Source organism: Ambystoma mexicanum, chromosome 8 (assembly GCF_040938575.1).
Source record: "Ambystoma mexicanum isolate Mex_15411 chromosome 8, UKY_AmexF1_1, whole genome shotgun sequence".
Lineage (NCBI taxonomy): Eukaryota > Metazoa > Chordata > Amphibia > Caudata > Ambystomatidae > Ambystoma > Ambystoma mexicanum.
Window position 1 is genome coordinate 1,495,394,623 of NC_090929.1, and position 13,461 is coordinate 1,495,408,083.

General features: G+C 52.2%; 1 protein-coding gene across 1 annotated transcript in view; it reads left to right on the top strand.

Moving 5' to 3' along the window:
• TRIM8 (tripartite motif containing 8) overlaps positions 1-13,461 on the top strand; it is a 130,059-nt gene that overhangs the window by 49,548 nt on the left and 67,050 nt on the right. The window lies entirely within an intron of this gene.

Here is a 13,461-nt window from a genome sequence, read left to right on the forward strand (position 1 = left end):
TGGGGAATATTTCATGAGCATGTGAATCCATGCCAGACCCTTGCTGGAGAACACAAAAGTTACAGATAAGTAACTTGTTCCTTAAAGACCCAGTCACTGCTATTCTGGTTAGTTGCTTATGCCATACTGCATTCCTGCAGGTGCTCCCCCTCCCTGCCTGCTCAATCGCCTCCCCCAACTCGCCAATTTGTGGCTCCTCAAAATAAGCAAAGCCTAGATCAGCCTGCCCCCCCCCCCCCCATCACCCCCCACAGGAAGGAGGGGATGGTGTAAGGCTGTGATTTAATCTGCCAGCTCCTTTCCATGAATTTAACTGGCTTGATAAGTTTTGGAGATTACTCTGCCAGTTATCTCCAACAGACTAGTAGTGCCATGGGTCCTGTGCAGGTAGGCATTTTGCTACAAAAGTTTGCCCTGGCTTAGCCTTGCCCGGTCTTTCCAACAAACTGTAAAATTGAATTTTGATACAGACCACTAAGCTCTGAGCAAGAGTCTGACTTCCTCCTCTTTGGTAGCTTTGACCACTCTGTGCTTATACCATCTTTCTCTTCCTCTGCTGCTATGGTTTTGAGTAAGGAAGATAGGTACTGGACCCTTTTCAGGAAAGGGGTTTGTAAATTTAGCACTGCCTTTGAGACAAGCAAATGTGGCTGCCTACAAAGCATTTGCACACCTGAAATGTTGAATGTTGACCATCCATGTGGACGCCTTGAGGACCAAGAAGTTTTCCATGGTTTCTTTTGGTTGTGAATTTGGGCTTCTGGCATCCTGTCCCTCCTTCTGATCCTCCTTTAGGAAAAATGTGGGCTCTCCCTCTTGGAGGTGATGATGAAACCCCTACAGACTGAGGCCATTGAACCCAGCCCTAAATCTGCACCAGCCTTTGGAAATTGTTAATTGGCGCTCCTGTGATTAATAAATAGTGTATTATATGCATGTGGACAACTGAGGTGGGTGGGTCAGTGAGATTGTATGAATTACTAGTTGCTTGAAACCTTTTTCTCCAGATGCAACCCAACAGTGGTTTGGGTTATTCCCTGAAACAAACTAAGCAGTCCAGCACACAACCCCTCTACCATTCTTGCCCCAATCTGTACCTGCTCTTTGAAAAATTCAAAATGTCCATGCCGATATTACAAGGGGGGGGGACTAAAGTATGCATATTTCCACGTTTCCATTTGGCTCCTCCTCGGGTTCCTCTGCTGTTTGCTGTGGATCCTCCTTTTTCAATGTAGGGTACTGTTCTTTAGTCCGTGCTCAGCTCCATGCTTCTACACTGAGAGGGCAATGGTGGCTGGTCATCTACACCGCCAAGGTGTGTCCACTTGGTCAGATCTCAAGCTCTCCAAGCCGCAGAACATGCAATGCAGTTCTTGCTGGACCTATTTGGTCTTTTGGTGAACTTCAGGAATTCTTCCTTCATGCTTCCAGGAATATTTTAAGTAAGTGGCCTTCTGCTCTAACGCACCCATGGCCAGGGATTTTCCCATGCCAGACAGGATTATTTATTTCTGAATCCAATCTCGCTCCCCAGCATTGTGGTTTCAGAGGCTTCTGGGTCTTATGGTATCTTGTGTTTTAGTGGCACCTATGACTTGGTTGAAAATGTTCTGTGCGCTGTTATTTATTGGAACATTCTGGTCTCGAGCCCCGGACCCTCATTCCAAAATCCTGCATGTTCCTAAAGAACTTCTTGATCTCCATTGGTGGTTGAACAGGAGTAAAATGACTGTGGGGCTACATTTGAGTTAGAAGAAACATTTTAAGTTGAAAGCAACTAGCCATCCATAGTCGCTTGCCACCTCAATTCTATACCTACAGACACCATATGATTTTTTGCTTGCCAAGTGTAAATTATTCCTAGCAAATGTGTGCAACTTTTGCGTCCTGCTTTTGAGGATCCTATACCCTCCGTAACAACCATCGACCCATCACTTTAAGGGAGGAGAGCCTTCTTTAATAACAAACAAGGTGGTGCAGATTCAAGCCAACATTTGCACCTCTGTTTTGTACCAACAATCGGAGGGGGGGGCTGGTACCACTCCCCTCGTTCTCCTGGCATTTTGGATTGGGTGGTTGCGCAAGGCGATCCACATTTTGGGCTTAAACCTGTGGCTTACTTGTTTAGCCACCTGTCGGCAGTGAATCATGATTGGCAGCTGCACAAAGAGGTTTGTCATTGGGCAACTCCCCAAGTGGATCTATAGGACATGGTCTGTCGTCGCATCCCAGCTCACTTAATCCATTTTACTGCATTTTGTAAACTTTTTTTTGAACTCCCAATATGTAGGTGGTGGGCGGGCAAGGCTTATAGAAGGTAGGTGTGGATGGTTGGTTAAGAGGGCTGCATTTTGTAGTAAAAAAAACTGGTGAAAGGTGATTTGAAGTGTGTCTCCATTTCCACTCAAGCCGTGTCTCCTCTGCACATCCCAGTTCGTGCAATCTGGAGGACGCTCTAGAGATAGGGGAGAGGAAGTCTGCCTGCTTACTACTTAGTCACTGGACAATTCAGAAATGCCACCAGGTTGCAAGTTATTCCATCACCCCGATAACCCTTTGGTGTCAGGCAAGGCCCAGTTCTCGGACATGATGTCCCTTGCAGTCAAACATCCAATTCTCCTGCCCTTGTGGAGGGACCTCCTGGCACAGGAGTGGCCTCATCCTACCCCTCTCAATCTCCTTAGTGGCTTGGTTTTGGAGGAGGTGACCTTGGGCCATCTAGTTGCTGTTCACAAAGCATGTGCATATAGGCGTTCCTCGCTGCCTGTAGGATTCAAGGCGTACAAGACAAAATGTACCAATTTTTGCTATTGGACCTTGAGAGGTAAAAACCGCTTGTCTGTTTCCTGGGTGAATTATGGTTGGGTAAGCAGGACCTAAAGCAGCTGCTGGGTATCCAACATTAACAAGTGACCAGCAGCTACCTCTGAGGAACGAGGAGCTAGTAAATAGCCTACATATCGAACTTCTGCATAAGATGCAAACATATCCATTTGTCCATTATTTAGGATCCCTTATGCTTTGAATGTTGTATAAATCTGTCCTAATGGTTCTTTATAGATTGTCCCATATGCACAGTTAAATTCACATAGGTGGTTGTTCAGCATCAGTTGGCCTGGATAGCCTAAATGGCACTCCCCTCCCCTTAATTTCGAAACCTGATCCTTCCAGTCATGTGTTCATGTGGATGTGTTGCTGAAACAGCTTATTTGGGCCTCCATCAGCATTTTGCAAACATATGATCTTATGGGGGGTTCATGTGTGGTTTGGGAAGGCAGGCCTGCTAAATGTCTTTGAATAAACTAGTTTCAGCTCTTTCACCTGTAACAATGTTGCTTTCCTCTACCCCCAAACGCCCCGCTCCCCTCCTACCTGCCCCTTCCTTTATCCTCCCTTCGCTCTCTTCAACTAATCCAGAATAGGACTGAGACTTTTCACTGGCTCCAAGCCTAGGGACTGCATCTCTACAGACCTAAAATCTCTCCAGTGGCTCCTGGATGCTGCTAGTATCAAGTTAAAGACCCACTGCATCATCCACAAAGCTTTCTGGGGCCTGAGACCCTGCTGCATCCAACCCTCCTCCCTAAATACCTCACTGCTCAAGCCCTTTGGTCTTCTAGCTCCAAATCTCTGCAGATCAGACTTCTTCTTTAAGCAGAGTTAGGGGTGGATCTCTCTCCTCGGCAGGAGCCTCCCTCTGGAATGTTCTCCCTGCTCCTCACAGGCTTCAGCCGGATCTCCTTAAGTTCTGGAACCTCCTCAAGGCCCTGCTTCTCTCTTCTTTCCCTCTCCCCACGCGCCCCCTCTCCTGGTAACACCCCTGTCTACTGCAGTGACAGGCTGCCTGGTTCCCTCTGAGTTATACAGCCCCCTTGCCAGTTCCACCCCTCTATTCGCACTTAACTTGAACTAGGACTCCATGCGTTCCACTTACCATTCACCTAGCCCCTCTGGCCCTCCTCTCCCCCCGCCCCCACTCCCCCCTCCACCACCTAGTAGAAGCGTTATTGTTATCTTTCCCCCTTGTTAACCACTTTTGCTATTTTTTTTTTTGGTGGCACCTTGAAACATTTGTTGTATAGGTGCCTTACAAATAATCAAATGAATCTCCCGCAAAATATGTGGGAAAGGGACTTTCAGAGTAGATGACAGTGTAGTGACTGCTCTATTCCAGAGTCTCCTGCTCCCCCAAAATCTCACCATTCATTGTTAATGTAATACCTGGGTGATGGCCAATGACTGAGGTGCAAATTCAGGGGGTGAAGCTTGGGAAAAGGGAAGAGGGCAGAGGCCATGCAAGCCCATGGTTTTGCGCAAATTAGAACTTTGTTTTTCTGCAAAATCAAGCTAGGGTTGCATCCCCACAGGATGGAATGTTCCACAAATATGGAGGAAATGGAACTTTAGACTAGAAGTACAGTTATCGTTAATTGAACAATTACATTGAACATACAGTGTCTAATCTCAGTTTTAACTGCCCTTGTAGTTTAGGCCTTGACATGATCTCGCATTTTAACACCCCAAAGCTGATGGTAGATGTTCATGGTGCGTTTCCGAGCATTAGGTTTTTTTATGTGTGTTCTTATATATCCGTGTCCATGGTTTCCTGTTTAGTGTTCTTTGCACGGTATGTTGCAAATATTCTGCATATTCATTACTTTTAAGACTTACAATAGCGAGTAGTGGTGCTGGCTAATCATTTGCACAAGATCAATTGTAGCTTATTCAAATATTTGATTTAGATTCTTTTTAATGTATGTCCATGTTCGACTTTATAAATGGTCTTTCTTTTCGGCAGTGGAGTACGTTTTTATTTTGGATCCCTGTGACTATAGATGGGTAAATATAGGAGTTTCTCAATCCACCTCCATTGTTGGATAGAGTTCATCTGAAGGAGCAACGGAAGTCATACGCGGGACGGCCACCAGCGCTGCTGTCTACTTGAGCTTCTCCATCGTGCATGTAGGTTCTGGTGTTTACTTCTCACTGATTTGGACAATGAGAGCATTACTCAAAGGTGACCGAGTGTTTTCTCCTATTAATGATTATAATATTGGGTTACTTCTGCACAAGGGCCTCTAAAGGGATAAGGTGACGAAGTTGTTGACATATGAACGAGACGACCTGGGTGCTAGTCATGCCTTTGACATGTGTTACAACCAGTTTAATCGCCTTGCAACACGTTGCCTTTATTGTAGGGGTGTGGTTGGCACAGACTGCTTTGGTTATGTTAGTGTGATTTATACTGTGTACCACTCGCATTTTCATGGCCTCCAGGCGCACTGCCAGATCTGAACAGGAAGGGCTCTGGGTTGGGATAGTGGGATCAAGAGGGAGAGCCCAAGAGAGCTTTGATGTGGTGTTGGTAGCTTCAGTTCGGAAGAACCGGTCACAGTGGCATTCTTATCAGGATTTCTTTTGAATGGGTGTTTACAACATCGGAAAAGCTTCTTTCCTTGCTTTCCACCAATACCCAGGAACATGCTTGTTAACGTTTAGGTCAGGTGGTGGTTGCCTTGTATGCGAGTCGGCTGGCAATCCAAGATGCATCACTTGGGTCTGTCCGGTTACGGTAACGTCGAAAGGGAAAAACCTTCAAGGGTACACTGGAGTATACCAAGTCCCATTTCAGTATTTCGTGTAAACACTAGAAACTGGCTGCACAGATGTTCACTTGTTTGCTGGAGCACTAAGCCTTTGTCTTTTTCTGATCCGTGCTCCACTTGGTTGACTATAGGTATTCAAACCATCACAAACGCCTTGAAACCCCTCCTACTCTTACCATTTATTAATATTTTATGTGCTTTTTCCTGTCTGTAATTTGCCCTTTACCTTCCTCTGCTCGCATTTTCTATGGTCTCGTAGGTCAAGGACTTGGATATCCCTGTCCAAAATACCACGACGATGGGGACTGGTGCAGTATTCTACATAAACGCATCAGAGAATAGCTATTCTATGCAGTGGAACACAAAGGCATGTTGAAGGCATTTAATAATGGCATATCTCGTAACTCTGTAGCATCTATCATGTAATGCCTTTGCTAGAGTTGACATGTGCACCATTGCACGTTATGCCATTCGGATGACTGAGTGGAGGAAGGCACTTTCTACTGCCATTTGTCTGACGGCTTTTTGGGATGATGGAAGGTATGTTTCTCCAGCATGGGGTCTGGCATGGATTCACATGCTCATGAATATTCCCCGTCGTCAGGCTGGGAATCCTCGGTAAAGAAAAAACCAGTATCAGTTTCGTTTCTGATCTGTCTTTCGTAGTAATAACCAATCACTGGTCTCTGCGTCATACTGACCACAGCCAATGACTGCCCTCTACCTAAGCACCGCCTCTGGCAGCCATCTTCAGATTTTTACCGCACGTTCATGTGTTGGGATCCTCGTGCTATTGCTCTCGAGCGTTAGTGCTATTTTTTCGCGCTTTTTCACAAAAACTTCGATTCTTTCGGTCAAAAGAGCCTCAAGCTCCACCGATCCTACATCCGATCAACGGGGACCCGTGTCGGATTCATCTGTGCCCCTCAAGGGTGAAGATTTCGTCGAGCTACACTTCGGAGGACTCCAGAAGCTTCTCAGGCCCGGTCTCGGAGATGGCCCAGGAGAAGGGAAGCTCGACGCCCGGAAAGCTGTTCAGGGCCTGCCCTGGATGCCAGCTGCAGAACGTCTTCAAGGAGGACGAACACTCTTTCTGCCTTTACTGCCTTCATGGGGACAAGACGCACGTGGAGAAGGACTGTGCGTTTTGCGGCAACATGTCGGAACGGACCATGAAGGACCGCCATCAACGTCTCGCCAGCTGGCTGGAGGGTAAGAGCCCGTCTGGCGAGAAGAAGAAGAAATCTGAGCGGTCTTCTAAGACCTTTGAGGGCGCCCCGGCGACGGGGGCCCAACATAAGGCCAAGCACCGCGAGTCCGCTGGCACCGGGAGCGCCGAACGGTCGGGCTCTACGGGCGCCAGGCAGGGCGCACCCTCCCCGGCACCATCAACCACGAGCCAACGCTCTGGGTCGGGTAAGAGGAAGGCCGAGCACCCGGCGAAGCTCCTGGAGAGACCCCGGTCGAGCTCTAAGGCAGAGGAGGAGCGTGGCAGTGCCCCCTCCCTCAAGGATAAGGCGGTGAGCGCACCTAAGGTGGTGAAGGCCTTGATCCATTCGACCAAGCCCTCTATCGAAACGGTCGCGGCGGCCCTGGCCCAGCCTGTGGAGGCTGCACCAGTGGTGGCGGCCTCGGGGCCCAGAATCTCCCTGCCTCCTCGGAGGGAGTCTTCTTTCGTGCCCATCGATAGGACCCCCGTGAAACCCTCCGTGGGGAAGAAGGGGGGGCAGGGCGTCGTCGGAGATTCGGCCTCAACCTCAGAAGAGGAACTGATCGAGGTCTTAAGCCACGGCCTAGGCGTGGAACAAGACCAGCCCGTCGGAATGGGCCCCGACGCAGGTGACGACGACGACATCGTCGAGGATACCGACGGGGCCCCTGCTCGCCCGTCGGATTCCCCTCTGCCAGCGCCGCAGGACAACTCAGCGGCCATTTTGTTGGCTATACAGTCCTTATGCTCCGAGATAAGGACGAGACTACCGTTACCGACGGAGGAACCTCTCCCGTCGGGGGATCCAGAACCGGGACCTTCTGGTGTTCCCCCTACCAAGAAAAGAAGGATCCATCCACCGCCTCCTTTTCAACCATCGCGCCCCATCCAGCCCTCCTCCCCGTCCACCCGAGGGGATGATACGGGGACTGACACGGCAGCGACGGGTACGGACGACGAGGCATACGACGAGGATTTTCCGTCGTCGCCTCCCCCCAGGGCTTCTCCGCCCGACGAGATTGGATCGTTCCACTCAATGATCGCCAGGGCATCCGAGCTTTTCCAACTCTGCCCTGAGGAGAAGAAAAAGGAGGGCTTCCTTTACCAACGGCGCGAGACCAAGAGGAAGACGGTCCTCGCAGTGCCTCTGTTGGACGACATTTGGGATGAGGGCCTTTCCCTCCTCAAGAACCCTTCCACGACGCCAGCGAAAAGAGACCGGTACGAGAAAAAGTACCGGGTCCCGGACTCGGCCCCCCTATGCCTCCGGGCGCAGCCTACCCCGGACTCCGTCGTCTCCGCGGCAGCCAGGAAGAAAGCGGGGGGGGGTGCGGCCTCCACGTCGACTTCCCCGCCGGACGGCGAGGGAAAGAAATTGGATGCCATGGGACGCAGAGTCATCTCGTCGGCGGCGACGACGATTAAAGCGGCCAACGCCTTGGCTATCGTGGCCCGCTACGACAGGGAACTCTGGTACAAGATAGCTCCCCTGCTGGATTTTCTGCCGGACGACAAGAGGGCGGAGGCCCTTGAGATCCTGCAGGAAGGTGAGGTGGCCTCGGACCACGCCATCACCGTGGCGACGGACATCGCCGACACTGGGTTCCGCCAGATGGGCAACGGCGTTTGCCTTCGACGGCGCGGATGGCTCAAGGCTACGGACTTTCGGCAGGACGTCCAGAACAGGGTCCTGGACATGCCCTTCGACGGGAACAACCTGTTTGGGAAGACAGTGGACGATTCCCTTCAGGCCATCAAGGCGGATACGGAGACGGCCCGGGCCCTTGGAGTGCTGCAGCAACGGCGGACGCCCTTTCGGAGCGGCGGAGGCAAGGGCGCCTCCAAAGGTTCCGGCGGCGGTTTCGCTTCCTACCGTCAAGCGGCCCGCTCGTCGTCGCAAGAGGCCTACAGAGGACGAGGCAAGTCTGGCGGCCCCCGCCGTCGTCGCCAAGGGGGCCAAGGCGGCAAGGCCGCGTCCAAGCAGGATTGAACCGGCCGTGGGGTCGGGCCCCCACCGAAGCACCCCGGTGGGAGGCCGGCTGGCGGGCTTCGTCAGCGTGTGGGAGTCCATCTCCACCGACCGTTGGGTGCTGGACGCCCTGGCCCGGGGCCACGCGCTCGAGTTTCAAAGAAGGTGCCCGCGCGTCCCCCCCGTGGCCAGGAAAGAACTTCACGTCCCTCAACTTCTCCTGGAGGTGAAGGCGATGCTCAGGAAGGGCGCCATCGAACTCGTCCCAAAGAGGCTTCGGGGCTCCGGAGTCTACTCGCGTTACTTCCTCGTGAAGAAGAAGACGGGAGGATGGCGCCCCATCCTGGACCTGCGACGCCTGAACAAGTTCATCAAGGCGCAGAAGTTCCGGATGGTCACCCTCCAGCACGTCCTGGGTCAGCTGGAGGAAGGAGACTTCCTATCGTCGTTGGATTTGGAGGATGCCTACTTCCACATTCCCATCCTAAAGGGGCACCGAAAATTCCTCAGATTCGTGGTCCAAGGGCGTCATTACCAGTTCAAAGCCCTTCCCTTCGGACTGCGGTCGGCACCCAGGGTTTTCACCAAGTGCCTCGCACCGGTGGCGGCGCAGCTGCGCCGCGAGGGGATTCACGTCTACCCCTACCTGGACGACTGGCTCATCCGCGCCAAGACGAGGGAGCTCGCCGTGGTCCACACGGCAAGGACCGTCCAACTCCTCACGGACCTGGGATTCTCCGTGAACTACGCCAAATCCCACCTGGTGCCCGCGCAAGTCGCACTGTTTCTGGGAGCGAGGCTCGACACAGTGTCCCTTCTGGCCTCCCCGTCGGAGGAGAGGACCAGGACCATCTTGGGCAAGGTGCAACGGATGTTGGTGGCCGACGCGGCCAAGGTGAGGTCCATCAAGTCCCTCCTCGGGATGATGTCTTCCTGCATCTACCTCATTCCCATGTGCAGGCTCCGGATGCGCCCGTTGCAAGAGTTCCTGGATGCGCGCTGGATCCAGACGACTGGCAGCTTCGAGGAAAGGATCAAGCTCGACGAGAGTTTCCGACGAGCGATACGGTGGTGGGGCACCCGCGCGCATCTGACGGCGGGCATGGACTTCCAGACCCCAGCCCACCGGGTGACTGTGACCACGGATGCCTCCCTAGAAGGGTGGGGAGCGCACACCGAAAATCTGCACGCAAGGGGACTCTGGCTCCCGACGGAGAAGTCCCTGCATATCAACGTCCTGGAGCTCCGTGCAGTGTTTTGGGCCCTCAGGTCCTTCCTTCCGTCCCTCAAGGGCAAGGTGGTGAGGATCTTCACCGACAACACCACCACCATGTTTTACATCAGGAAACAGGGCGGAACCAGGTCCCCAGCGCTGTCCAAGGAGGCGCAGGACCTGTGGCATTGGGCCGTCGCCCAAGGGATTCTTCTGGTGCCGTTTCATCTGGCAGGGATAAAAAACACCATCGCCGACTCACTCAGCAGGGAGCTGCGCTCGTGCCACGAGTGGGAACTACGGCAGGATCTGGTGGATCGCCTCTTCCGACGGTGGGGCACACCCCAGATCGACCTGTTCGCGACGGCGACGAACACCAAGTGCCGGAGGTTCGCCAGCAGGTTTCCCCAGACGAGGAGCATGGGCGATGCTTTCTCGTTCCCCTGGGAGGGCCTGTTCCTCTACGCGTTCCCTCCCTTGCCTCTGCTAATCCGGCTCGTCAACCAGCTCAAGAGGTCACGGTGCAGGATGATCCTCGTCGCACCTGCGTGGCCGAGGCAGATATGGTTCCCGGACCTTCTGGACTTGTCGGCGTCCCCGCCAATCAAGCTGCCGGCGGACGCGGATCTACTCTCCAGGGAAGGAGGCGCCATCCTCCACCACGACCCGAAGTCGCTGAACTTGCAGGCCTGGCTCCTGCAGCGCTAGAGTTTGGAGGATACGACATACCGGCCGACTGCAGAGAGGTTCTTGCAAAGGCCAGGGCGTCCTCGACTCTTAAATGCTACGGACACAAATGGAAGAGGTTCTCTGTCTGGTGCCACGCACAGAAGATTAACCCTCTACGGATTACGGCTCCCCAAGTGCTGCCGTACCTGCTGACGCTGGCCAAAGCTGGTCTGGCACACGCGTCCATCAAGATTCATCTTGCTGCGATCTCCCGATACACCAGAACCACGGGCAGGACGTCCTTGTGGTCTCATCGTCTGGTGAAAGAGTTCATGAAGGGACTGTTCAGATCGTTCCCGCCGGTGAAGGCTCCGGCCCCGGCGTGGGAGCTCAACGTGGTACTGACCAAACTCATGGGACCTCCGTTCGAGCCTCTGCACTCGGCCCCGTTGAAGTTTCTATCGTGGAAAACAGCTTTTCTCGTGGCCATCACCTCCGCACGACGAGTGGGAGAGATCCAGGCCCTTTCCTGCAAGGCACCGTACTTGACTTTCCACGACACGAGGGTAGTGCTCAGGACGCACCCCTCCTTCATGCCCAAGGTACCGTCGGACTTTCATCTCAACGAACCCTTGGTGTTACCTGTGTTCTTCCCGTCGCCTTCGTCGCCGGCTGAGAGGACTTTGCACTCGCTGGATGTAGCTAGAGCGCTGAAGTTCTACGTGGACCGCACGAAAGGTTTTCGGAAGACGTCACAACTCTTTGTGAACTTTGGACCTGTCAATCAGGGGAAGGCTCTCTCGAAGGCTTCCATCTCCAGATGGCTCTCCGGCTGTATCATGTACTGTCACCGGTTGGCAAACCGACCGCTGCCTGGCCGTCCGAGAGCCCATTCCACCAGAGCGATCGCAGCTACCACGGCGTTCCTATCTGGTGTGCCCCTGCTGGACATATGCAGGGCTGCTACGTGGAGGTCGACGCACACCTTCACGAAATTCTACTGCGTCGACCGGGATTCCAGGGAGGAGTCCAGGGTCGGCCAAGCAGTGCTGCGCAACCTGTTCGCCTGAGGTGAGCCTGGTGAGGAGGTAAGATGCTTAATGTTGAGTTGATGTGATGCTTAATGTTGAGCCTTTGCCACCTCCCGTGGTTGTGCATGTGTGTACTGCTATGTATTCTTTATTCATGAGCATGTGAATCCATGCCAGACCCCATGCTGGAGAAGGAACAAGTTACTTACCTGTAACTGTTGTTCTCCAGCATGGGTCTGGCATGGATTCACATGCGAACCCTCCCGCCTACCCCTCTGCGGCTCTTCACTTGGTCATACTGCCACTTCACGTGCTTCCAAATCTGAAGATGGCTGCCAGAGGCGGTGCTTAGGTAGAGGGCAGTCATTGGCTGTGGTCAGTATGACGCAGAGACCAGTGATTGGTTATTACTACGAAAGACAGATCAGAAACGAAACTGATACTGGTTTTTTCTTTACCGAGGATTCCCAGCCTGACGACGGGGAATATTCATGAGCATGTGAATCCATGCCAGACCCATGCTGGAGAACAACAGTTACAGGTAAGTAACTTGTTCCATCTTGTGCATGGGGCTGGGTTACAGGTGATTCATCGGATGTCTATGCAGGACATGAGCGTTTGGTTCCTGGTTCACTTGATTCATTGTTTTTCCGTGTTAAGTTGGTGTTGACCCATGTATTTATTCATTCTCAAGTCATGCTCTTGTAGCTGTTCTGACTGCCCTTAAGGCGTTGCCGGTCAAAAATACTTACTTTTGACAAAAGAAAATGATCAGACCTTAGTACCTGGTTTGCCAAATGAAAATTGAAGGACGCACAGATTGGTGCAATTGCGAGCCTTACCGGTAAGCCTGCACACTTTGCAGCGTGGCCCTTGCGCTGATCTCTTTTCAAAAAAACATTTCTTCTCTTTTCTCCTCTTCACGCCACCATGTAAAGGGTCCCTTCTCGCTTTCTCCCTTTTCCATGGTGGCGATTTTTTGGCTGCATTTTATTCATTTACTTAAATGGCCACCATGGAAAGGGAGAAGGAGCCCTTGTCCCCTTCCATGGCGACGATTTTCTTTTACTATGGCTGCCTCGGAAAGGGAAAACTTGACTGTTTCCCAGTTCTTGGCAGCCATGTTTCCCCCTTTTTTTAACATTTTTTACTTTTTTGTTTTTTCCCAGCTGTGAAACGCAATGCGTCTCGTGAGCCCGGTCTAACAGGCCAAGGTACTAATGGCAATAAGTGCCAGGTAATGCCCCCCCGGACCTTAGTTAAGGCTGTAACTTTAGGCCCCAGGAGCATTACCTGATGCGGTAATGGTCCGCTGGCTCAAAGTGCCTAAATGGGGCCACTTGCTATCCGTGTTGAGCATTCCCACTTTGTTGAAGCAGTACTGGCAGTTGAGCTGTAGTTGGGACTGCTTTGCTCTTTGTGGTGAGGCAGCTACTTCGCTAACTCTCCACTGTTTGACATGAACGTTTTGCCACCAGATGGGGAAACTTTGCTTTGGCTCTCCAGCTTGCTTTCTTGCTCACAAAAAGCTCTGCTTGATTCATGAATTGAAAGGTAAAACCCCTATGCAATCTCTGTCCTCCAGTCAGATATGCTGTGGTGTCAGGATAACATGATGGTGTATTTTGACTGAGATTTACATAATCAGTAGTTAACCCACATTCAGGATAAGTACTAGGTTTGGAGACCCGGCCCTACATTTTGTGTTCTAGAGAATGTGCTGCAACAAATCAACTGAGAAGACCACCAGTAGTTGCTACTGT